This window comes from Scyliorhinus torazame, chromosome 5 (assembly GCF_047496885.1).
Source record: "Scyliorhinus torazame isolate Kashiwa2021f chromosome 5, sScyTor2.1, whole genome shotgun sequence".
Taxonomy (NCBI): domain Eukaryota; kingdom Metazoa; phylum Chordata; class Chondrichthyes; order Carcharhiniformes; family Scyliorhinidae; genus Scyliorhinus; species Scyliorhinus torazame.
In genome coordinates, this window is record NC_092711.1 from 194,555,420 (window position 1) to 194,581,588 (window position 26,169).

The 26,169-nt window shown below is 63.1% G+C and overlaps 1 protein-coding gene across 1 annotated transcript in view; it reads right to left on the bottom strand.

The window, feature by feature from the left end:
- Positions 1 to 26,169, bottom strand: part of LOC140420857 (nitric oxide synthase 1-like) — a 514,337-nt gene that overhangs the window by 360,235 nt on the left and 127,933 nt on the right. The window lies entirely within an intron of this gene.

The window sequence follows — 26,169 nt, forward strand, 5'->3', positions numbered from 1 at the left end:
TCTGCGCCCTCCAGTCACTGACCCTCTGCGCCCTCCAGTCACTGACCCTCTGCGCTCTCCAGCCACTCACCCTCTTCGCCCTCCAGTCACTGACCTCTGCGCCCTCCAGTCACTGACCCTCTGCGCTCTCCAGCCACTCACCCTCTTCGCCCTCCAGTCACTGACCCTCTTCGCCCTCCAGTCACTGACCCTCTGCGCCCTCCAGTCACTGACCCTTTTCGCTCTCCAGTCACTGACCCTCTGCGCCCTCCAGTCACTGACCCTCTGCGCCCTCCAGTCACTGACCCTCTGCGCCCTCCAGTCACTGACCCTCTTCGCTCTCCAGTCACTGACCCTCTGCGCCTTCCAGTCACTGACCCTCTGCGCCCTCCATTCACTGACACTCTGCGCCCTCCAGTAACTGACCCTCTGCGCCCTGCAGTCACTGACCCTCTGCGCCCTCCAGTACTGACCCTCTGCGCCCTCCAGTCACTGACCGGCTGCGCCCTCCAGTCACTGACCCTCTGCGCCCTCCAGCCACTCACCCTCTGCGCCCTCCAGTCACTGACCCTCTGCGCCCTCCAGTCACTGACCCACTGCGCCCTCCAGTCACTGACCCTCTGCGCTCTCCAGTCACTGACCTCTGCGCCCTCCAGTCACTGACCCTCTTCGTTCTCCAGTCACTGACCCACTGCACCCTCCAGTCACTGACCCCCTGCACCCTCCAGTCACTGACCCTCTGCGCCCTCCAGTCACTGACCCTCTGCGCTCTCCAGTCACTGACCTCTGCGCCCTCCAGTCACTGACACTCTGCGCCCTCCAGTCACTGAACTCTGCGCCCTCCAGTCACTGACCCTCTGTATTCTCGAGTCACTGACATCTGCGCCCTCCAGTCACTGACCCTCTTCGCCCTCCAGTCACTGACCCGCTGCACCCTCCAGTCACTGACCCTCTGCGCCTTCCAGTCACTGTCCCTCTGCGCCCTGCAGTCACTGACCCTCTGCGCCCTCCAGTCACTGACCGTCTGCGCTCTCCAGTCACTGACCTCTGCGCCCTCCAGTCACTGACCCTCTGCGCCCTCCAGTCACTGACCCTCTGCGCCCTCCAGTCACTGACCCTCTGCGCCCTCCAGTCACTGACCCTCTGCGCCCTCCAGTCACTGACCCTCTGCGCCCTCCAGTCACTGACCCTCTGTGCCCTCCAGTACTGACCCTCTGCGCCCTCCAGCCACTGACCCTCTGCGCCCTCCAGTCACTGACCCTCTGCGCTCTCCAGTCACTGACCCTCTGCGCCCTCCAGTCACTGACCCTCTTCGTTCTCCAGTCACTGACCCTCTGCGCCCTCCAGTCACTGACCCTCTGCGCCCTCCAGTCACTGACCCTCTGCGCTCTCTAGTCACTGACCCTCTGCGCCCTCCAGTCACTGACCCTCTGTGCCCTCCAGTACTGACCCTCTGCGCCCTCCAGCCACTGACCCTCTGCGCCCTCCAGTCACTGACCCTCTGCGCTCTCCAGTCACTGACCCTCTGCGCCCTCCAGTCACTGACCCTCTTCGTTCTCCAGTCACTGACCCTCTGCGCCCTCCAGTCACTGACCCTCTTCGTTCTCCAGTCACTGACCCTCTGCGCTCTCTAGTCACTGACCCTCTGCACCCTCCAGTCACTGACCCTCTGCGCTCTCCAGTCACTGACCCTCTGCGCCCTCCAGTCACTGACCCACTGCGCCCTCCAGTCACTGACACTCTGCGCCCTCCAGTCACTGACACTTTGCGCCCTCCAGCCCCTCACCCTCTGCGCCCTCCAGTCACTGACCCTCTGCGCCCTCCAGTCACTGACCCACTGCGCCCTCCAGTCACTGACCCTCTGCGCTCTCCAGTCACTGACCCTCTGCGCCCTCCAGTCACTGACCCTCTGCGCTCTCCAGTCACTGACCCTCTGCACCCTCCAGTCACTGACCATCTGTGCTTTCCAGCCACTCACCCTCTGCGCCCTCCAGTCACTGACACTTTGCGCCCTCCAGCCCCTCACCCTCTGCGCCCTCCAGTCACTGACCCTCTGCGCCCTCCAGTCACTGACCCACTGCGCCCTCCAGTCACTGACCCTCTGCGCTCTCCAGTCACTGACCTCTTCGTTCTCCAGTCACTGACCCTCTTCGTTCTCCAGTCACTGACCCTCTGCGCCCTCCAGTCACTGACCGGCTGCGCCCTCCAGTCACTGACCCTCTGCGCCCTCCAGCCACTCACCCTCTGCGCCCTCCAGTCACTGACCCTCTGCGCCCTCCAGTCACTGACCCACTGCGCCCTCCATTCACTGACCCTCTGCGCTCTCCAGTCACTGACCTCTGCGCCCTCCAGTCACTGACCCTCTTCGTTCTCCAGTCACTGACCCACTGCACCCTCCAGTCACTGACCCCCTGCACCCTCCAGTCACTGACCCTCTGCGCCCTCCAGTCACTGACCCTCTGCGCTCTCCAGTCACTGACCTCTGCGCCCTCCAGTCACTGACACTCTGCGCCCTCCAGTCACTGAACTCTGCGCCCTCCAGTCACTGACCCTCTGTATTCTCGAGTCACTGACATCTGCGCCCTCCAGTCACTGACCCTCTTCGCCCTCCAGTCACTGACCCGCTGCACCCTCCAGTCACTGACCCTCTGCGCCTTCCAGTCAATGACCCTCTGCACCCTCCAGTCACTGACCCTCTGCGCCCTGCAGTCACTGACCCTCTGCGCCCTCCAGTCACTGACCCTCTGCGCTCTCCAGTCACTGACCTCTGCGCCCTCCAGTCACTGACCCTCTGCGCCCTCCAGTCACTGACCCTCTGCGCCCTCCAGTCACTGACCCTCTGCGCCCTCCAGTCACTGACCCACTGCGCCCTCCAGTCACTGACCCTCTGCGCCCTTCAGTCACTGACCCTCTGCGCCCTCCAGTCACTGACCCTCTGCGCCCTCCAGTCACTGACCCTCTGCGCCCTCCAGTCACTGACCCACTGCGCCCTCCAGTCACTGACCCTCTGCGCTCTCCAGTCACTGACCCTCTGCGCCCTCCAGTCACTGACCCTCTTCGTTCTCCAGTCACTGAACCTCTGCGCTCTCCAGTCACTGACCCTCTGCACCCTCCAGTCACTGACACCCTGCGCCCTCCAGTCACTGACCCTCTGCGCCCTCCAGTCACTGACCCTCTGCTCTCTCCAGTCACTGACCCTCTGCGCCCTCCAGTCACTGACCCTCTTCGTTCTCCAGTCACTGACCCTCTGCGCTCTCCAGTCACTGACCCTCTGCACCCTCCAGTCACTGACCCTCTGCGCCTTCCAGTCACTGACCCTCTGCGCCCTCCAGTCACTGACCCTCTGCGCCCTCCAGTCACTGACCCTCTGCGCCCTCCAGTCACTGACACTCTGCGCCCTCCAGTCACTGACCCTCTGCGCCCTCCAGTCACTGACCCTCTGTGCCCTCCAGTACTGACCCTCTGCGCCCTCCAGCCACTGACCCTCTGCGCCCTCCAGTCACTGACCCTCTGCGCTCTCCAGTCACTGACCCTCTGCGCCCTCCAGTCACTGACCCTCTTCGTTCTCCAGTCACTGACCCTCTGCGCCCTCCAGTCACTGACCCTCTGCGCCCTCCAGTCACTGACCCTCTTCGTTCTCCAGTCACTGACCCTCTGCGCTCTCCAGTCACTGACCCTCTGCACCCTCCAGTCACTGACCCTCTGCGCTCTCCAGTCACTGACCCTCTGCGCCCTCCAGTCAATGACCCTCTTCGTTCTCCAGTCACTGACCCTCTGCGCCCTCCAGTCACTGACACTCTGCGCCCTCCAGTCACTGACCCTCTGCGCCCTCCAGTCACTGACCCTCTGCGCCCTCCAGTACTGACCCTCAGCGCCCTCCAGTCACTGACCCTCTGCGCCCTCCAGTCACTGACCCTCTGCGCTCTCCAGTCACTGACCGTCTGCGCCCTCCAGTCACTGACCCTCTTCGTTCTCCAGTCACTGACCCTCTGCGCCCTCCAGTACTGACCCTCTGCGCCCTCCAGTCACTGACCCACTGCGCCCTCCAGTCACTGACCCTCTGCGCTCTCCAGTCACTGACCCTCTGCGCCCTCCAGTCACTGACCCTCTTCGTTCTCCAGTACTGACCCTCTGCGCCCTCCAGTCACTGACCCGCTGCACCCTCCAGTCACTGACCCTCTGCGCCCTCCAGTCACTGACCCTCTGCGCTCTCCAGTCACTGACACTCTGCGCCCTCCAGCCACTCACCCTCTGCGCCCTCCAGTCACTGACCCTCTGCGCCCTCCAGTCACTGACCCTCTGCGCCCTCCAGTCACTGACCCTCTGCGCTCTCCAGTCACTGACCCTCTGCGCCCTCCAGTCACTGACCCTCTTCGTTCTCCAGTCACTGACCATCTGCGCCCTCCAGTCACTGACCCCCTGGACCCTCCCGTCACTGACCCTCTGCGCTCTCCAGTCACTGACCTCTGCGCCCATCAGTCACTGACCCTCTGCGCCCTCCAGTCACTGACCCCCTGCACCCTCCCGTCACTGACCCTCTGCGCCCTCCAGTCACTGACCTCTGCGCCCTCCAGTCACTGACCCTCTGCGCCCTCCAGTCACTGACCTCTGCGCCCTCCAGTCACTGACCCTCTGTATTCTTGAGTCACTGACATCTGCGCCCTCCAGTCACTGACCCTCTTCGCCCTCCAGTCACTGACCCTCTGCGCCTTCCAGTCAATGACCCTCTGCACCCTCCAGTCACTGACCCTCTGCGCCCTGCAGTCACTGACCCTCTGCGCCCTCCAGTCACTGACCCTCTGCGCTCTCCAGTCACTGACCTCTGCGCCCTCCAGTCACTGACCCTCTGCGCCCTCCAGTCACTGACCTCTGCGCCCTCCAGTCACTGACCCTCTGTATTGTCGAGTCACTGGCATCTGCGCCCTCCAGTCACTGACCCTCTGCGCCCTCCAGTCACTGAACCTCTGCGCCCTCCAGTCACTGACCCTCTGCGCCCTCCAGTCACTGACCCTCTGCGCCCTCCAGTCACTGACACTCTGCGCCCTCCAGTCACTGACCCTCTGCGCCCTCCAGTCACTGACCCTCTGCGCCCTCCAGTCACTGACCCTCTGCGCTCTCCAGTCACTGACCCTCTGCGCCCTCCAGTCACTGACCCTCTTCGCTCTCCAGTCACTGACCCTCTGCACCCTCCAGTCACTGACACTCTGCGCCCTCCAGTCACTGACCCTCTGCGCCCTCCAGTCACTGACCCTCTGCTCTCTCCAGTCACTGACCCTCTGCGCCCTCCAGTCACTGACCCTCTTCGTTCTCCAGTCACTGACCCTCTGCGCTCTCCAGTCACTTACCCTCTGCACCCTCCAGTCACTGACCCTCTGCGCTATCCAGTCACTGATCCTCTGCGCCCTCCAGTCAATGACCCTCTTCGTTCTCCAGTCACTGACCCTCTGCGCCCTCCAGTCACTGACCCTCTGCGCCCTCCAGTCACTGACACTGTGCGCCCTCCAGTCACTGACCCTCTGCGCCCTCCAGTCACTGACCCTCTGCGCCCTCCAGTACTGACCCTCTGCGCCCTCCAGTCACTGACCCTCTGCGCCCTCCAGCCACTGACCCTCTGCGCTCTCCAGTCACTGACCCTCTGCGCCCTCCAGTCACTGACCCTCTTCGTTCTCCAGTCACTGACCCTCTGCACCCTCCAGTCACTGACCATCTGCGCTTTCCAGCCACTCACCTCTGCGCCCTCCAGTCACTGACACTCTGCGCCCTCCAGCCACTCACCCTCTGCGCCCTCCAGTCACTGACCCTCTGCGCCCTCCAGTCACTGACCCTCTGCGCTCTCCAGTCACTGACCCTCTGCGCCCTCCCAGTCACTGACCCTCTTCGTTCTCACGTCACTGACCCGCTGCGTCCTCCAGTCACTGACCCTCTGTGCCCTCCAGTCACTGACCCTCTGCGCCCTCCAGTCACTGACCCTCTGCGCCCTCCAGTCACTGACCCTCTGCGCCCTCCATTCACTGACCCTCTGCGCCCTCCAGTCACTGACCCTCTATGCCCTCCAGTCACTGACCCTCTGCGCTCTCCAGTCACTGACCCGCTGCGCCCTCCAGTCACTGACCCTCTGCGCCCTCCAGTCACTGACCCTCTGCGCTCTCCAGTCACTGACCCTCTTCACCCTTCAGTCACTGACCCTCTGTGCCCTCCAGTCACTGACCCTCTGCACCCTCCAGTCACTGACCCGTTGCACCCTCTAGTCACTGACCCTCTTCGCTCTCCAGTCACTGACCCTCTGCGCCCTCCAGTCACTCACCCTCTGCGCCCTCCAGTCACTGACCATCTGTGCCCTCCAGTCACTGACACTCTTCGCCCTCCAGTCATTGACCCTCTGCGCCCTCCAGTCACTGACCCTCTGTACCCTCCAGTCACTGACCCTCTTCGCACTCCAGTCACTGACCCTCTGCACCCTCCAGTCACGGAACCTCTGCGCTCTCCAGTCACTGACCCTCTGCGCCCTCCAGTCACTGACCCTCTTCGCCCTCCAGTCACTGACCCTCTGCGCCCTCCAGTCACTGACCCTGTGCGCCCTCCAGTCACTGACCCTCTGCGGCCTCCAGTCACTGACCCTCTGCGCCCTCCAGTCACTGACCCTGTGCGCCCTCCAGTCACTGACCCTCTGCGCCCTCCAATCACTGCCCCTCTGCGCCCTCCAGTCACAGATCCTCTGTGCTTTACAGCCACTCACACTCTTCGCCCTCCAGTCACTGACCTCTGCGCCCTCCAGTCACTCACCCTCTACGCTCTCCAGCCACTCACCCTCTTCGCCCTCCAGTCACTGACCCTCTTCGCCCTCCAGTCACTGACCCTCTGCGCCCTCCAGACAATGACCCTTTTCGCTCTCCAGTCACTGACCCTCTGCGCCCTCCATTCACTGACCCTCTGCGCCCCCCAGTCACTGACCCTCTGCGCCCTCCAGTCACTGACCCTCTTCGCTCTCCAGTCACTGACCCTCTGCGCCCTCCAGTCACTGACCCTCTGTGCCCTCCAGTCACTGACCCTGTTCGCCCTCCAATCACTGACCCTCTGCGCCCTCCAGTCACTGACCCTCTTCGCCCTCCAGTCACTGACCCTCTGCGCTCTCCAGTCACTGACCCTCTGCGCCCTCCAGTCACTGACCCTCTGCGCCCTCCAGTCACTGACCCTCTGCGCTCTCCAGCCGCTCACCCTCTTCGCCCTCCAGTCACTGACCTCTGCGCCCTCCAGTCACTGACCCTCTGCGCTCTCCAGCCACTCACCCTCTTCGCACTCCAGTCACTGACCCTCTTCGCCCTCCAGTCACTGACCCTCTGCGACCTCCAGTCACTGACCCTTTTCGCTCTCCAGTCACTGACCCTCTGCGCCCTCCAGTCACTGACCCTCTGCGCCCTCCAGTCACTGACCCTCTGCGCCCTCCAGTCACTGACCCTCTTCGCTCTCCAGTCACTGACCCTCTGCGCCTTCCAGTCACTGACCCTCTTCGTTCTCCAGTCACTGACCCTCTGCGCCCTCCAGTCACTGACCCTCTTCGTTCTCCAGTCACTGAACCTCTGCGCTCTCCAGTCACTGACCCTCTGCACCCTCCAGTCACTGACCCTCTGCACCCTCCAGTCACTGACCCTCTGCACCCTCCAGTCACTGACCCTCTGCACCCTCCAGTCACTGACACTCTGCGCCCTCCAGTCACTGACCCTCTGCGCCCTCCAGTCACTGACCCTCTGCGCTCTCCAGTCACTGACCCTCTGCGCCCTCCAGTCACTGACCCTCTTCGTTCTCCAGTCACTGAACCTCTGCGCTCTCCAGTCACTGACCCTCTGCACCCTCCAGTCACTGACACCGTGCGCCCTCCAGTCACTGACCCTCTGCGCCCTCCAGTCACTGACCCTCTGCTCTCTCCAGTCACTGACCCTCTGCACCCTCCAGTCACTGACCCTCTTCGTTCTCCAGTCAATGACCCTCTGCGCTCTCCAGTCACTGACCCTCTGCACCCTCCAGTCACTGACCCTCTGCGCCCGCCAGTCACTGACCCTCTGCGCCCTCCAGTCACTGACACTCTGCGCCCTCCAGTCACTGACCCTCTGCGCCCTCCAGTCACTGACCCTCTGCGCCCTCCAGTACTGACCCTCTGCGCCCTCCAGTCACTGACCCTCTGCGCCCTCCAGTCACTGACCCTCTGCGCTCTCCAGTCACTGACCCTCTGCGCCCTCCAGTCACTGACCCTCTGTATTCTCGAGTCACTGACATCTGCGCCCTCCAGTCACTGACCCTCTTCGCCCTCCAGTCACTGACCCTCTGCGCCTTCCAGTCAATGACCCTCTGCGCCCTCCAGTCACTGACCCTCTGCGCTCTCCAGTCACTGACCTCTGCGCCCTCCAGTCACTGACCCTCTGCGCCCTCCAGTCACTGACCCTCTGCGCCCTCCAGTCACTGACCCTCTGCGCCCTCCAGTCACTGACACTCTGCGCCCTCCAGTCACTGACCCTCTGCGCCCTCCAGTCACTGACACTCTGCGCCCTCCAGTCACTGACCCTCTGCGCTCTCCAGTCACTGACCCTCTGCGCCCTCCAGTCACTGACCCTCTGCGCCCTCCAGTCACTGACCCCCTGCACCCTCCCGTCACTGACCCTCTTCGTTCTCCTGTCACTGAACCTCTTCGTTCTCCAGTCACTGACCCTCTGCACCCTCCAGTCACTGACCCTCTGCGCCCTCCAGTCACTGACCCTCTGCGCCCTCCAGTCACTGACACTCTGCGCCCTCCAGTCACTGACCCTCTGCGCCCTCCAGTCACTGACCCTCTGCGCCCTCCAGTACTGACCCTCTGCGCCCTCCAGTCACTGACCCTCTGCGCCCTCCAGTCACTGACCCTCTGCGCTCTCCAGTCACTGACCCTCTGCGCCCTCCAGTCACTGACCCTCTTCGTTCTCCAGTCACTGACCCTCTGCGCTCTCCAGTCACTGACCCTCTGCACCCTCCAGTCACTGACCATCTGTGCTTTCCAGCCACTCACCCTCTGCGCCCTCCAGTCACTGACACTCTGCGCCCTCCAGCCACTCACCCTCTGCGCCCTCCAGTCACTGACACTCTGCGCCCTCCAGCCACTCACCCTCTGCGCCCTCCAGTCACTGACCCTCTGCGCCCTCCAGTCACTGACCCTCTGCGCCCTCCAGCCACTCACCCTCTGCGCCCTCCAGTCACTGACCCTCTGCACCCTCCAGTCACTGACCATCTGCGCCCTCCAGTCACTGACCCTCTGCGCTCTCCAGTCACTGACCCTCTGCGCCCTCCAGTCACTGACCCTCTTCGTTCTCCAGTCACTGACCCTCTGCGCCCTCCAGTCACTGACCCCCTGCACCCTTCAGTCACAGACCCTCTGCGCTCTCCAGTCACTGACCTCTGCGCCCTCCAGTCACTGACCCTCTGCGCCCTCCAGTCACTGACCCTCTGTATTCTCGAGTCACTGACATCTGCGCACTCCAGTCACTGACCCTCTTCGCCCTCCAGTCACTGACCCTCTGCGCCTTCCAGTCAATGACCCTCTGCACCCTCCAGTCACTGACCCTCTGCGCCCTGCAGTCACTGACCCTCTGCGCCCTCCAGTCACTGACCCTCTGCCCCTCCAGTCACTGACCTCTGCGCCCTCCAGTCACTGACCCTCTGTATTCTCGAGTCACTGGCATCTGCGCCCTCCAGTCACTGACCCTCTGCGCCCTCCAGTCACTGACCCTCTGCGCCCTCCAGTCACTGACCCGCTGCGCCCTCCAGTCACTGACCCTCTATGCCCTCCAGTCACTGACCCGCTGCGCCCTCCAGTCAATGACACTCTTCGTTCACCAGTCACTGACCCTCTGCGCCGTCCAGTCACTGAGCCTCTGCGCCCTCCAGTCACTGACACTCTGCGCCCTCCAGTCACTGACCCTCTGCGCCCTCCAGTCACTGACCCTCTGCGCCCTCCAGTCACTGACCCTCTGCGCCCTCCAGTCACTGACCCTCTGCGCTCTCAAGTCACTGACCCTCTGCGCCCTCCAGTCACTGACCCTCTGCGCTCTCCAGTCACTGACCCTCTGCGCCCTACAGTACTGACCCTCTGCGCCCTCCAGTCACTGACCCTCTGCGCCCTCCAGTCACTGACCCTCTGCGCCCTGCAGTCACTGACCCTCTGCGCTCTCCAGTCACTGACCCTTTGCGCCCTCCAGTCACTGACCCTCTTCGTTCTCCAGTCACTGACCCTCTGCGCTCTCCAGTCACTGACCCTCTGCACCCTCCAGTCACTGACCATCTGTGCTTTCCAGCCACTCACCCTCTGCGCCCTCCAGTCACTGACACTCTGCACCCTCCAGCCACTCACCCTCTGCGCCCTCCAGTCACTGACCCTCTGCGCCCTCCAGTCACTGACCCACTGCGCCCTCCAGTCACTGACACTCTGCGCTCTCCAGTCACTGACCTCTGCGCCCTCCAGTCACTGACCCTCTTCGTTCTCCAGTCACTGACCCTCTGCGCCCTCCAGTCACTGACCCCCTGCACCCTCCAGTCACTGACCCTCTGCGCCCTCCAGTCACTGACCCTCTGCGCCCTCCAGTCACTGACCCTCTGCGCCCTCCAGTCACTGACCCTCTGCGCTCTCCAGTCCCTGACCTCTGCGCCCTCCAGTCACTGATACTCTGCGCCCTCCAGTCACTGACCTCTGCGCACTCCAGTCACTGACCCTCTGCGCCCTCCAGTCACTGACCCTCTGTATTCTCGAGTCACTGACATCTGCGCCCTCCAGTCACTGACCCTCTTCGCCCTCCAGTCACTGACCCTCTGCGCCTTCCAGTCAATGACCCTCTGCGCCCTGCAGTCACTGACCCTCTGCGCCCTCCAGTCACTGACCCTCTGCCCTCTCCAGTCACTGACCTCTGCGCCCTCCAGTCACTGACCCTCTGCGCCCTCCAATCACTGACCTCTGCGCCCTCCAGTCACTGACCCTCTGTATTCTCGAGTCACTGGCATCTGCGCCCTCCAGTCACTGACCCTCTGCGCCCTCCAGTCACTGACCCTCTGCGCCCTCCAGTCACTGACCCTCTGCGCCCTCCAGTCACTGACCCTCTGCGCCCTCCATTCACTGACACTCTGCGCCCTCCAGTCACTGACCCTCTGCGCCCTCCAGTCACTGACACTCTGCGCCCTCCAGTCACTGACCCTCTGCGCTCTCCAGTCACTGACCCTCTGCGCCCTCCAGTCACTGACCCTCTGCGCCCTCCAGTCACTGACCCCCTGCACCCTCCCGTCACTGACCCTCTTCGTTCTCCTGTCACTGAACCTCTTCGTTCTCCAGTCACTGACCCTCTGCGCCCTCCAGTCACTGACCCTCTTCGTTCTCCAGTCACTGAACCTCTGCGCTCTCCAGTCACTGACCCTCTGCACCCTCCAGTCACTGACCCTCTGCACCCTCCAGTCACTGACCCTCTGCACCCTCCAGTCACTGACCCTCTGCACCCTCCAGTCACTGACACTCTGCGCCCTCCAGTCACTGACCCTCTGCGCCCTCCAGTCACTGACCCTCTGCGCTCTCCAGTCACTGACCCTCTGCGCCCTCCAGTCACTGACCCTCTTAGTTCTCCAGTCACTGGACCTCTGCGCTCTCCAGTCACTGACCCTCTGCACCCTCCAGTCACTGACACCGTGCGCCCTCCAGTCACTGACCCTCTGCGCCCTCCAGTCACTGACCCTCTGCTCTCTCCAGTCACTGACCCTCTGCACCCTCCAGTCACTGACCCTCTTCGTTCTCCAGTCAATGACCCTCTGCGCTCTCCAGTCACTGACCCTCTGCACCCTCCAGTCACTGACCCTCTGCGCCCTCCAGTCACTGACCCTCTGCGCCCTCCAGTCACTGACACTCTGCGCCCTCCAGTCACTGACCCTCTGCGCCCTCCAGTCACTGACCCTCTGCGCCCTCCAGTACTGACCCTCTGCGCCCTCCAGTCACTGACCCTCTGCGCCCTCCAGTCACTGACCCTCTGCGCTCTCCAGTCACTGACCCTCTACGCCCTCCAGTCACTGACCCTCTTCGTTCTCCAGTCACTGACCCTCTGCGCTCTCCAGTCACTGACCCTCTGCACCCTCCAGTCACTGACCATCTGTGCTTTCCAGCCACTCACCCTCTGCGCCCTCCAGTCACTGACACTCTGCGCCCTCCAGCCACTCACCCTCTGCGCCCTCCAGTCACTGACACTCTGCGCCCTCCAGCCACTCACCCTCTGCGCCCTCCAGTCACTGACCCTCTGCGCCCTCCAGTCACTGACCCTCTGCGCCCTCCAGCCACTCACCCTCTGCGCCCTCCAGTCACTGACCCTCTGCACCCTCCAGTCACTGACCATCTGCGCCCTCCAGTCACTGATCCTCTGCGCTCTCCAGTCACTGACCCTCTGCGCCCTCCAGTCACTGACCCTCTTCGTTCTCCAGTCACTGACCCTCTGCGCCCTCCAGTCACTGACCCCCTGCACCCTTCAGTCACTGACTCTCTGCGCTCTCCAGTCACTGACCTCTGCGCCCTCCAGTCACTGACCCTCTGTATTCTCGAGTCACTGACATCTGCGCCCTCCAGTCACTGACCCTCTTCGCCCTCCAGTCACTGACCCTCTGCGCCTTCCAGTCAATGACCCTCTGCACCCTCCAGTCACTGACCCTCTGCGCCCTGCAGTCACTGACCCTCTGCGCCCTCCAGTCACTGACCCTCTGCCCCTCCAGTCACTGACCCTCTGCGCTCTCAAGTCACTGACCCTCTGCGCCCTCCAGTCACTGACCCTCTGCGCCCTCCAGTCAATGACCCTCTTCGTTCACCAGTCACTGACCCTCTGCGCCGTCCAGTCACTGAGCCTCTGAGCCCTCCAGTCACTGACACTCTGCGCCCTCCAGTCACTGACCCTCTGCGCCCTCCAGTCACTGACCCTCTGCGCCCTCCAGTCACTGACCCTCTGCGCCCTCCAGTCACTGACCCTCTGCGCTCTCAAGTCACTGACCCTCTGCGCCCTCCAGTCACTGACCCTCTGCGCTCTCCAGTCACTGACCCTCTGCGCCCTACAGTACTGACCCTCTGCGCCCTCCAGTCACTGACCCTCTGCGCCCTCCAGTCACTGACCCTCTGCGCCCTGCAGTCACTGACCCTCTGCGCTCTCCAGTCACTGACCCTTTGCGCCCTCCAGTCACTGACCCTCTTCGTTCTCCAGTCACTGACCCTCTGCGCTCTCCAGTCACTGACCCTCTGCACCCTCCAGTCACTGACCATCTGTGCTTTCCAGCCACTCACCCTCTGCGCCCTCCAGTCACTGACACTCTGCACCCTCCAGCCACTCACCCTCTGCGCCCTCCAGTCACTGACCCTCTGCGCCCTCCAGTCACTGACCCACTGCGCCCTCCAGTCACTGACACTCTGCGCTCTCCAGTCACTGACCTCTGCGCCCTCCAGTCACTGACCCTCTTCGTTCTCCAGTCACTGACCCTCTGCGCCCTCCAGTCACTGACCCCCTGCACCCTCCAGTCACTGACCCTCTGCGCCCTCCAGTCACTGACCCTCTGCGCCCTCCAGTCACTGACCCTCTGCGCCCTCCAGTCACTGACCCTCTGCGCTCTCCAGTCCCTGACCTCTGCGCCCTCCAGTCACTGACACTCTGCGCCCTCCAGTCACTGACCTCTGCGCACTCCAGTCACTGACCCTCTGCGCCCTCCAGTCACTGACCCTCTGTATTCTCGAGTCACTGACATCTGCGCCCTCCAGTCACTGACCCTCTTCGCCCTCCAGTCACTGACCCTCTGCGCCTTCCAGTCAATGACCCTCTGCGCCCTGCAGTCACTGACCCTCTGCGCCCTCCAGTCACTGACCCTCTGCCCTCTCCAGTCACTGACCTCTGCGCCCTCCAGTCACTGACCCTCTGCGCCCTCCAATCACTGACCTCTGCGCCCTCCAGTCACTGACCCTCTGTATTCTCGAGTCACTGGCATCTGCGCCCTCCAGTCACTGACCCTCTGCGCCCTCCAGTCACTGACCCTCTGCGCCCTCCAGTCACTGACCCTCTGCGCCCTCCAGTCACTGACCCTCTGCGCCCTCCATTCACTGACACTCTGCGCCCTCCAGTCACTGACCCTCTGCGCCCTCCAGTCACTGACACTCTGCGCCCTCCAGTCACTGACCCTCTGCGCTCTCCAGTCACTGACCCTCTGCGCCCTCCAGTCACTGACCCTCTGCGCCCTCCAGTCACTGACCCCCTGCACCCTCCCGTCACTGACCCTCTTCGTTCTCCTGTCACTGAACCTCTTCGTTCTCCAGTCACTGACCCTCTGCGCCCTCCAGTCACTGACCCTCTTCGTTCTCCAGTCACTGAACCTCTGCGCTCTCCAGTCACTGACCCTCTGCACCCTCCAGTCACTGACCCTCTGCACCCTCCAGTCACTGACCCTCTGCACCCTCCAGTCACTGACCCTCTGCACCCTCCAGTCACTGACACTCTGCGCCCTCCAGTCACTGACCCTCTGCGCCCTCCAGTCACTGACCCTCTGCGCTCTCCAGTCACTGACCCTCTGCGCCCTCCAGTCACTGACCCTCTTCGTTCTCCAGTCACTGAACCTCTGCGCTCTCCAGTCACTGACCCTCTGCACCCTCCAGTCACTGACACCGTGCGCCCTCCAGTCACTGACCCTCTGCGCCCTCCAGTCACTGACCCTCTGCTCTCTCCAGTCACTGACCCTCTGCACCCTCCAGTCACTGACCCTCTTCGTTCTCCAGTCAATGACCCTCTGCGCTCTCCAGTCACTGACCCTCTGCACCCTCCAGTCACTGACCCTCTGCGCCCTCCAGTCACTGACCCTCTGCGCCCTCCAGTCACTGACACTCTGCGCCCTCCAGTCACTGACCCTCTGCGCCCTCCAGTCACTGACCCTCTGCGCCCTCCAGTACTGACCCTCTGCGCCCTCCAGTCACTGACCCTCTGCGCCCTCCAGTCACTGACCCTCTGCGCTCTCCAGTCACTGACCCTGTACGCCCTCCAGTCACTGACCCTCTTCGTTCTCCAGTCACTGACCCTCTGCGCTCTCCAGTCACTGACCCTCTGCACCCTCCAGTCACTGACCATCTGTGCTTTCCAGCCACTCACCCTCTGCGCCCTCCAGTCACTGACACTCTGCGCCCTCCAGCCACTCACCCTCTGCGCCCTCCAGTCACTGACACTCTGCGCCCTCCAGCCACTCACCCTCTGCGCCCTCCAGTCACTGACCCTCTGCGCCCTCCAGTCACTGACCCTCTGCGCCCTCCAGCCACTCACCCTCTGCGCCCTCCAGTCACTGACCCTCTGCACCCTCCAGTCACTGACCATCTGCGCCCTCCAGTCACTGATCCTCTGCGCTCTCCAGTCACTGACCCTCTGCGCCCTCCAGTCACTGACCCTCTTCGTTCTCCAGTCACTGACCCTCTGCGCCCTCCAGTCACTGACCCCCTGCACCCTTCAGTCACTGACTCTCTGCGCTCTCCAGTCACTGACCTCTGCGCCCTCCAGTCACTGACCCTCTGTATTCTCGAGTCACTGACATCTGCGCCCTCCAGTCACTGACCCTCTTCGCCCTCCAGTCACTGACCCTCTGCGCCTTCCAGTCAATGACCCTCTGCACCCTCCAGTCACTGACCCTCTGCGCCCTGCAGTCACTGACCCTCTGCGCCCTCCAGTCACTGACCCTCTGCCCCTCCAGTCACTGACCTCTGCGCCCTCCAGTCAATGACCCTCTGTATTCTCGAGTCACTGGCATCTGCGCCCTCCAGTCACTGACCCTCTGCGCCCTCCAGTCACTGACCCTCTGCGCCCTCCAGTCACTGACCCGCTGCGCCCTCCAGTCACTGACCCTTTATGCCCTCCAGTCACTGACCCGCTGCGCCCTCCAGTCAATGACCCTCTTCGTTCTCCAGTCACTGACCCTCTGCGCCCTCCAGTCACTGAGCCTCTGCGCCCTCCAGTCACTGACACTCTGCGCCCTCCAGTCACTGACCCTCTGCGCCCTCCAGTCACTGACCCTCTGCGCCCTCCAGTCACTGACCCTCTGCGCTCTCATGTCACTGACCCTCTGCGCCCTCCAGTCACTGACCCTCTGCGCTCTCCAGTCACTGACCCTCTGCGCCCTACAGTACTGACCCTCTGCGCCCTCCAGTCACTGACCCTCTGCGCCCTCCAGTCACTGACCCTCTGCGCCCTGCAGTCACTGACCCTCTGCGCTCTCCAGTCACTGACCCTCTGCGCCCTCCAGTCACTGACCCTCTTCGTTCTCCAGTCACTGACCCTCTGCGCTCTCCAGTCACTGACCCTCTGCACCCTCCAGTCACTGACCATCTGTGCTTTCCAGCCACTCACCCTCTGCGCCCTCCAGTCACTGACACTCTGCACCCTCCAGCCACTCACCCTCTGCGCCCTCCAGTCACTGACCCTCTGCGCCCTCCAGTCACTGACCCACTGCGCCCTCCAGTCACTGACCCTCTGCGCTCTCCAGTCACTGACCTCTGCGCCCTCCAGTCACTGACCTTCTTCGTTCTCCTGTCACTGACCCTCTGCGCCCTCCAGTCACTGACCCCCTGCACCCTCCAGTCACTGACCCTCTGCGCCCTCCAGTCACTGACCCTCTGCGCCCTCCAGTCACTGACCCTCTGCGCCCTCCAGTCACTGACCCTCTGCGCTCTCCAGTCACTGACCTCTGCGCCCTCCAGTCACTGACACTCTGCGCCCTCCAGTCACTGACCTCTGCGCACTCCAGTCACTGACCCTCTGCGCCCTCCAGTCACTGACCCTCTGTATTCTCGAGTCACTGACATCTGCGCCCTCCAGTCACTGACCCTCTGCGCCCTCCAATCACTGACCTCTGCGCCCTCCAGTCACTGACCCTCTGCACCCTCCAGTCACTGACACCGTGCGCCCTCCAGTCACTGACCCTCTGCGCCCTCCAGTCACTGACCCTCTGCTCTCTCCAGTCACTGACCCTCTGCACCCTCCAGTCACTGACCCTCTTCGTTCTCCAGTCAATGACCCTCTGCGCTCTCCAGTCACTGACCCTCTGCACCCTCCAGTCACTGACCCTCTGCGCCCTCCAGTCACTGACCCTCTGCGCCCTCCAGTCACTGACACTCTGCGCCCTCCAGTCACTGACCCTCTGCGCCCTCCAGTCACTGACCCTCTGCGCCCTCCAGTACTGACCCTCTGCGCCCTCCAGTCACTGACCCTCTGCGCCCTCCAGTCACTGACCCTCTGCGCTCTCCAGTCACTGACCCTGTACGCCCTCCAGTCACTGACCCTCTGCTCTCTCCAGTCACTGACCCTCTGCACCCTCCAGTCACTGACCCTCTTCGTTCTCCAGTCAATGACCCTCTGCGCTCTCCAGTCACTGACCCTCTGCACCCTCCAGTCACTGACCCTCTGCGCCCTCCAGTCACTGACCCTCTGCGCCCTCCAGTCACTGACACTCTGCGCCCTCCAGTCACTGACCCTCTGCGCCCTCCAGTCACTGACCCTCTGCGCCCTCCAGTACTGACCCTCTGCGCCCTCCAGTCACTGACCCTCTGCGCCCTCCAGTCACTGACCCTCTGCGCTCTCCAGTCACTGACCCTGTACGCCCTCCAGTCACTGACCCTCTTCGTTCTCCAGTCACTGACCCTCTGCGCTCTCCAGTCACTGACCCTCTGCACCCTCCAGTCACTGACCATCTGTGCTTTCCAGCCACTCACCCTCTGCGCCCTCCAGTCACTGACACTCTGCGCCCTCCAGCCACTCACCCTCTGCGCCCTCCAGTCACTGACACTCTGCGCCCTCCAGCCACTCACCCTCTGCGCCCTCCAGTCACTGACCCTCTGCGCCCTCCAGTCACTGACCCTCTGCGCCCTCCAGCCACTCACCCTCTGCGCCCTCCAGTCACTGACCCTCTGCACCCTCCAGTCACTGACCATCTGCGCCCTCCAGTCACTGATCCTCTGCGCTCTCCAGTCACTGACCCTCTGCGCCCTCCAGTCACTGACCCTCTTCGTTCTCCAGTCACTGACCCTCTGCGCCCTCCAGTCACTGACCCCCTGCACCCTTCAGTCACTGACTCTCTGCGCTCTCCAGTCACTGACCTCTGCGCCCTCCAGTCACTGACCCTCTGTATTCTCGAGTCACTGACATCTGCGCCCTCCAGTCACTGACCCTCTTCGCCCTCCAGTCACTGACCCTCTGCGCCTTCCAGTCAATGACCCTCTGCACCCTCCAGTCACTGACCCTCTGCGCCCTGCAGTCACTGACCCTCTGCGCCCTCCAGTCACTGACCCTCTGCCCCTCCAGTCACTGACCTCTGCGCCCTCCAGTCAATGACCCTCTGTATTCTCGAGTCACTGGCATCTGCGCCCTCCAGTCACTGACCCTCTGCGCCCTCCAGTCACTGACCCTCTGCGCCCTCCAGTCACTGACCCGCTGCGCCCTCCAGTCACTGACCCTTTATGCCCTCCAGTCACTGACCCGCTGCGCCCTCCAGTCAATGACCCTCTTCGTTCTCCAGTCACTGACCCTCTGCGCCCTCCAGTCACTGAGCCTCTGCGCCCTCCAGTCACTGACACTCTGCGCCCTCCAGTCACTGACCCTCTGCGCCCTCCAGTCACTGACCCTCTGCGCCCTCCAGTCACTGACCCTCTGCGCTCTCATGTCACTGACCCTCTGCGCCCTCCAGTCACTGACCCTCTGCGCTCTCCAGTCACTGACCCTCTGCGCCCTACAGTACTGACCCTCTGCGCCCTCCAGTCACTGACCCTCTGCGCCCTCCAGTCACTGACCCTCTGCGCCCTGCAGTCACTGACCCTCTGCGCTCTCCAGTCACTGACCCTCTGCGCCCTCCAGTCACTGACCCTCTTCGTTCTCCAGTCACTGACCCTCTGCGCTCTCCAGTCACTGACCCTCTGCACCCTCCAGTCACTGACCATCTGTGCTTTCCAGCCACTCACCCTCTGCGCCCTCCAGTCACTGACACTCTGCACCCTCCAGCCACTCACCCTCTGCGCCCTCCAGTCACTGACCCTCTGCGCCCTCCAGTCACTGACCCACTGCGCCCTCCAGTCACTGACCCTCTGCGCTCTCCAGTCACTGACCTCTGCGCCCTCCAGTCACTGACCTTCTTCGTTCTCCTGTCACTGACCCTCTGCGCCCTCCAGTCACTGACCCCCTGCACCCTCCAGTCACTGACCCTCTGCGCCCTCCAGTCACTGACCCTCTGCGCCCTCCAGTCACTGACCCTCTGCGCCCTCCAGTCACTGACCCTCTGCGCTCTCCAGTCACTGACCTCTGCGCCCTCCAGTCACTGACACTCTGCGCCCTCCAGTCACTGACCTCTGCGCACTCCAGTCACTGACCCTCTGCGCCCTCCAGTCACTGACCCTCTGTATTCTCGAGTCACTGACATCTGCGCCCTCCAGTCACTGACCCTCTGCGCCCTCCAATCACTGACCTCTGCGCCCTCCAGTCACTGACCCTCTGTATTCTCGAGTCACTGGCATCTGCGCCCTCCAGTCACTGACCCTCTGCGCCCTCCAGTCACTGACCCTCTGCGCCCTCCAGTCACTGACCCTCTGCGCCCTCCAGTCACTGACCCTCTGCGCCCTCCAGTCACTGACACTCTGTGCCCTCCAGTCACTGACCCTCTGCGCCCTCCAGTCACTGACACTCTGCGCCCTCCAGTCACTGACCCTCTGCGCTCTCCAGTCACTGACCCTCTGCGCCCTCCAGTCACTGACCCTCTGCGCCCTCCAGTCACTGACCCCCTGCACCCTCCCGTCACTGACCCTCTTCGTTCTCCTGTCACTGAACCTCTTCGTTCTCCAGTCACTGACCCTCTGCGCCCTCCAGTCACTGACCCTCTTCGTTCTCCAGTCACTGAACCTCTGCGCTCTCCAGTCACTGACCCTCTGCACCCTCCAGTCACTGACCCTCTGCACCCTCCAGTCACTGACCCTCTGCACCCTCCAGTCACTGACCCTCTGCGCCCTCCAGTCACTGACCCTCTGCGCCCTGCAGTCACTGACCCTCTGCGCTCTCCAGTCACTGACCCTCTGCGCCCTCCAGTCACTGACCCTCTTCGTTCTCCAGTCACTGACCCTCTGCGCTCTCCAGTCACTGACCCTCTGCACCCTCCAGTCACTGACCATCTGTGCTTTCCAGCCACTCACCCTCTGCGCCCTCCAGTCACTGACACTCTGCACCCTCCAGCCACTCACCCTCTGCGCCCTCCAGTCACTGACCCTCTGCGCCCTCCAGTCACTGACCCACTGCGCCCTCCAGTCACTGACCCTCTGCGCTCTCCAGTCACTGACCTCTGCGCCCTCCAGTCACTGACCTTCTTCGTTCTCCTGTCACTGACCCTCTGCGCCCTCCAGTCACTGACCCCCTGCACCCTCCAGTCACTGACCCTCTGCGCCCTCCAGTCACTGACCCTCTGCGCCCTCCAGTCACTGACCCTCTGCGCCCTCCAGTCACTGACCCTCTGCGCTCTCCAGTCACTGACCTCTGCGCCCTCCAGTCACTGACACTCTGCGCCCTCCAGTCACTGACCTCTGCGCACTCCAGTCACTGACCCTCTGCGCCCTCCAGTCACTGACCCTCTGTATTCTCGAGTCACTGACATCTGCGCCCTCCAGTCACTGACCCTCTGCGCCCTCCAATCACTGACCTCTGCGCCCTCCAGTCACTGACCCTCTGTATTCTCGAGTCACTGGCATCTGCGCCCTCCAGTCACTGACCCTCTGCGCCCTCCAGTCACTGACCCTCTGCGCCCTCCAGTCACTGACCCTCTGCGCCCTCCAGTCACTGACCCTCTGCGCCCTCCAGTCACTGACACTCTGTGCCCTCCAGTCACTGACCCTCTGCGCCCTCCAGTCACTGACACTCTGCGCCCTCCAGTCACTGACCCTCTGCGCTCTCCAGTCACTGACCCTCTGCGCCCTCCAGTCACTGACCCTCTGCGCCCTCCAGTCACTGACCCCCTGCACCCTCCCGTCACTGACCCTCTTCGTTCTCCTGTCACTGAACCTCTTCGTTCTCCAGTCACTGACCCTCTGCGCCCTCCAGTCACTGACCCTCTTCGTTCTCCAGTCACTGAACCTCTGCGCTCTCCAGTCACTGACCCTCTGCACCCTCCAGTCACTGACCCTCTGCACCCTCCAGTCACTGACCCTCTGCACCCTCCAGTCACTGACCCTCTGCGCCCTCCAGTCACTGACACTCTGCGCCCTCCAGTCACTGACCCTCTGCGCCCTCCAGTCACTGACCCTCTGCGCTCTCCAGTCACTGACCCTCTGCGCCCTCCAGTCACTGACCCTCTTCGTTCTCCAGTCACTGAACCTCTGCGCTCTCCAGTCACTGACCCTCTGCACCCTCCAGTCACTGACACCGTGCGCCCTCCAGTCACTGACCCTCTGCGCCCTCCAGTCACTGACCCTCTGCTCTCTCCAGTCACTGACCCTCTGCACCCTCCAGTCACTGACCCTCTTCGTTCTCCAGTCAATGACCCTCTGCGCTCTCCAGTCACTGACCCTCTGCACCCTCCAGTCACTGACCCTCTGCGCCCTCCAGTCACTGACCCTCTGCGCCCTCCAGTCACTGACACTCTGCGCCCTCCAGTCACTGACCCTCTGCGCCCTCCAGTCACTGACCCTCTGCGCCCTCCAGTCACTGACCCCCTGCACCCTCCCGTCACTGACCCTCTTCGTTCTCCTGTCACTGAACCTCTTCGTTCTCCAGTCACTGACCCTCTGCGCCCTCCAGTCACTGACCCTCTTCGTTCTCCAGTCACTGACCCTCTGCGCTCTCCAGTCACTGACCCTCTGCACCCTCCAGTCACTGACCCTCTGCACCCTCCAGTCACTGACCCTCTGCACCCTCCAGTCACTGACCCCCTGCGCCCTCCAGTCACTGACCCTCTGCGCCCTCCAGTCACTGATCTGCGCTCTCCAGTCACTGACCCTCTGCGCCCTCCAGTCACTGACCCTCTTCGTTCTCCAGTCACTGACCCTCTGCGCTCTCCAGTCACTGACCCTCTGCACCCTCCAGTCACTGACCATCTGTGCTTTCCAGCCACTCACCCTCTGCGCCCTCCAGTCACTGACACTCTGCGCCCTCCAGCCACTCACCCTCTGCGCCCTCCAGTCACTGACACTCTGCGCCCTCCAGCCACTCACCCTCTGCGCCCTCCAGTCACTGACCCTCTGAGCCCTGCAGTCACTGACCCTCTGCGCCCTCCAGCCACTCACCCTCTGCGCCCTCCAGTCACTGACCCTCTGCACCCTCCAGTCACTGACCATCTGCGCCCTCCAGTCACTGACCCTCTGCGCTCTCCAGTCACTGACCCTCTGCGCCCTCCAGTCACTGACCCTCTTCGTTCTCCAGTCACTGACCCTCTGCGCCCTCCAGTCACTGACCCCCTGCACCCTTCAGTCACTGACCCTCTGCGCTCTCCAGTCACTGACCTCTGCGCCCTCCAGTCACTGACCCTCTGCGCCCTCCATTCACTGACCCTCTGTATTCTCGAGTCACTGACATCTGCGCCCTCCAGTCACTGACCCTCTTCGCCCTCCAGTCACTGACCCTCTGCGCCTTCCAGTCAATGACCCTCTGCACCCTCCAGTCACTGACCCTCTGCGCCCTGCAGTCACTGACCCTCTGCGCCCTCCAGTCACTGACCCTCTGCGCCCTCCAGTCACTGACCTCTGCGCCCTCCAGTCACTGACCCTCTGTATTCTCGAGTCACTGGCATCTGCGCCCTCCAGTCACTGACCCTCTGCGCCCTCCAGTCACTGACCCTCTGCGCCCTCCAGTCACTGACCCGCTGCGCCCTCCACTCACTGACCCTCTATGCCCTCCAGTCACTGACCCGCTGCGCCCTCCAGTCACTGACCCTCTGCGCCCTCCAGTCACTGACCCTCTGCGCCCTCCAGTCACTGACCCTCTGCGCCCTCCAGTCACTGACCCTCTGCGCCCTCCAGTCACTGACCCGCTGCGCCCTCCAGTCACTGACTCTCTGCGCCCTCCAGTCACTGACCCTCTGCGCTCTCCAGTCACTGACCCTCTTCGCCCTTCAGTCACTGACCCTCTGCGCCCTCCAGGCACTGACCCTCTGCACCCTCCAGTCACTGAACCTCTGCGCTCTCCAGTCACTGACCCTCTGCGCCCTCCAGTCACTGACCCTCTTCGCCCTCCAGTCACTGACCCTCTGCGCTCTCCAGTCACTGACCCTCTGCGCCCTCCAGTCACTGACCCTCTGCGGCCTCCAGTCACTGACCCTCTTCGTTCTCCAGTCACTGACCCTCTGCGTCCTCCAGTCACTGACCCTCTGCACCCTCCAGTCACTGACCCTCTGTGCTTTCCAGCCACTCACTCTCTGTGCCTCCAGTCACTGACCCTCTTCGCCCTCCAGTCAATGACCCTTTTCGCTCTCCAGTCACTGACCCTCTGCGCCCTCCAGTCACTGACCCTCTGCGCCCTCCAGTCACTGACCCTCTTCGCTCTCCAGTCACTGACCCACTGCGCCCTCCAGTCACTGACCCTCTTAGCCCTCCAGTCACTGACCCTCTGCGCCCTCCAATCACTGACCCTCTGCGGCCTCCAGTCACTGACCCTCTTCGTTCTCCAGTCACTGACCCTCTGTGCCCTCCAGTCACTGACCCTCTGCACCCTCCAGTCACTGACCCTCTGTGCTTTCCAGCCACTCACTCTCTGCGCCTCCAGTCACTGACCTTCTGCGCCCTCCAATCACTGCCCCTCTGCGCCCTCCAGTCACTGACCCTCTTCGCCCTCCAGTCACTGACCCTCTGCGCTCTCCAGTCACTGACCTCTGCGCCCTCCAGTCACTGACCCTCTTCGTTCTCCAGTCACTGACCCTCTGCGCCCTCCAGTCACTGACCCTCTTCGTTCTCCAGTCACTGACCCTCTGCGCCCTCCAGTCACTGACCCTCTGCGCTCTCCAGTCACTGACCCTCTGCGCCCTCCAGTCACTGACCCTCTGTGCTTTCCAGCCACTCACACTCGTCGCCCTCCAGTCACTGACCTCTGCGCCCTCCAGTCACTCACCCTCTGCACCCTCCAGTCACTGACCCTCTTCGCCCTCCAGTCACTGACCCTCTGCGCTCTCCAGTCACTGACCTCTGCGCCCTCCAGTCACTGACCTCTGCGCCCTCCAGTCACTGACCCTCTTCGTTCTCCAGTCACTGACCCTCTGCGCCCTCCAGTCACTGACCCTCTTCGTTCTCCAGTCACTGACCCTCTGCGCCCTCCAGTCACTGACCCTCTGCGCCCTCCAGTCACTGACACTCTGCGCCCTCCAGTCACTGACCTCTGCGCCCTCCAGACACTGACCCTCTGTATTCTCGAGTCACTGACATCCGGGCCCTCCAGTCACTGAACCCTCTTCGCCCTCCAGTCACTGACCCTCTGCGCCTTCCAGTCAATGACCCTCTGCACCCTCCAGTCACTGACCCTCTGCGCCCTGCAGTCACTGACCCTCTGCGCCCTCCAGTCACTGACCCTCTGCGCTCTCCAGTCACTGACCTCTGCGCCGTCCAGTCACTGACCCTCTGCGCCCTCCAATCACTGACCTCTGCGCCCTCCAGTCACTGACCCTCTGTATTCTCGAGTCACTGGCATCTGCGCCCTCCAGTCACTTACCCTCTGCGCCCTCCAGTCACTGACCTCTGCGCCCTCCAGTCACAGACCCTCTGTATTCTCGAGTCACTGACCCTCTGCGCCCTCCAGTCACAGACCCTCTGCGCCCTCCAGTCACTGACCCTCTGCGCCCTCCAGTCACTGACACTCTGCGCCCTCCAGTCACTGACCCTCTGCGCCCTCCAGTCACTGACCCTCTGCGCTCTCCAGTCACTGACCCTCTGCGCCCTCCAGTCACTGACCCTCTTCGTTCTCCAGTCACTGAACCTCTGCGCTCTCCAGTCACTGACCCTCTGCACCCTCCAGTCACAGACACCCTGCGCCCTCCAGTCACTGACCCTCTGCGCCCTCCAGTCACTGACCCTCTGCTCTCTCCAGTCACTGACCCTCTGCGCTCTCCAGTCACTGACCCTCTGCGCCCTCCAGTCACTGACCCTCTGCACCCTCCAGTCACAGACACCCTGCGCCCTCCAGTCACTGACCCTCTGCGCCCTCCAGTCACTGACCCTCTGCTCTCTCCAGTCACTGACCCTCTGCGCTCTCCAGTCACTGACCCTCTGCGCTCTCCAGTCACTGACCCTCTGCGCCCTCCAGTCACTGACCCTCTTCGTTCTCCAGTCACTGACCCTCTGCGCTCTCCAGTCACTGACCCTCTGCACCCTCCAGTCACTGAGCCTCTGCACCCTCCAGTCACTGACCCTCTGCGCGCTCCAGTCACTGACACTCTGCGCCCTCCAGTCACTGACCCTCTGCGCCCTCCAGTCACTGACCCTCTGCGCTCTCCAGTCACTGACCCTCTGCGCCCTCCAGACACTGACCCTCTTCGTTCTCCAGTCACTGAACCTCTGCGCTCTCCAGTCACTGACCCTCTGCGCCCTCCAGTCACTGACCCTCTGCGCCCTCCAGTCACTGACACTCTGCGCCCTCCAGTCACTGACCCTCTGCGCCCTCCAGTCACTGACCCTCTGCGCTCTCCAGTCACTGACCCTCTGCGCCCTCCAGTCACTGACCCTCTTCGTTCTCCAGTCACTGAACCTCTGCGCCCTCCAGTCACTGACCCTCTGCGCCCTCCAGTCACTGACCCTCTGCGCTCTCCAGTCACTGACCCTCTGCGCCCTCCAGTCACTGACCCTCTGCGCCCTCCAGTCACTGACCCTCTGCTCTCTCCAGTCACTGACCCTCTGCGCCCTCCAGTCACTGACCCTCTTCGTTCTCCAGTCACTGACCCTCTGCGCTCTCCAGTCACTGACCCTCTGCACCCTCCAGTCACTGACCCTCTGCGCCCTCCAGTCACTGACCCTCTGCGCCCTCCAGTCACTGACACTCTGCGCCCTCCAGTCACTGACCCTCTGCGCCCTCCAGTCACTGACCCTCTGCGCCCTCCAGTACTGACCCTCTGCGCCCTCCAGTCACTGACCCTCTGCGCCCTCCAGTCACTGACCCTCTGCGCTCTCCAGTCACTGACCCTCTGCGCCCTCCAGTCACTGAC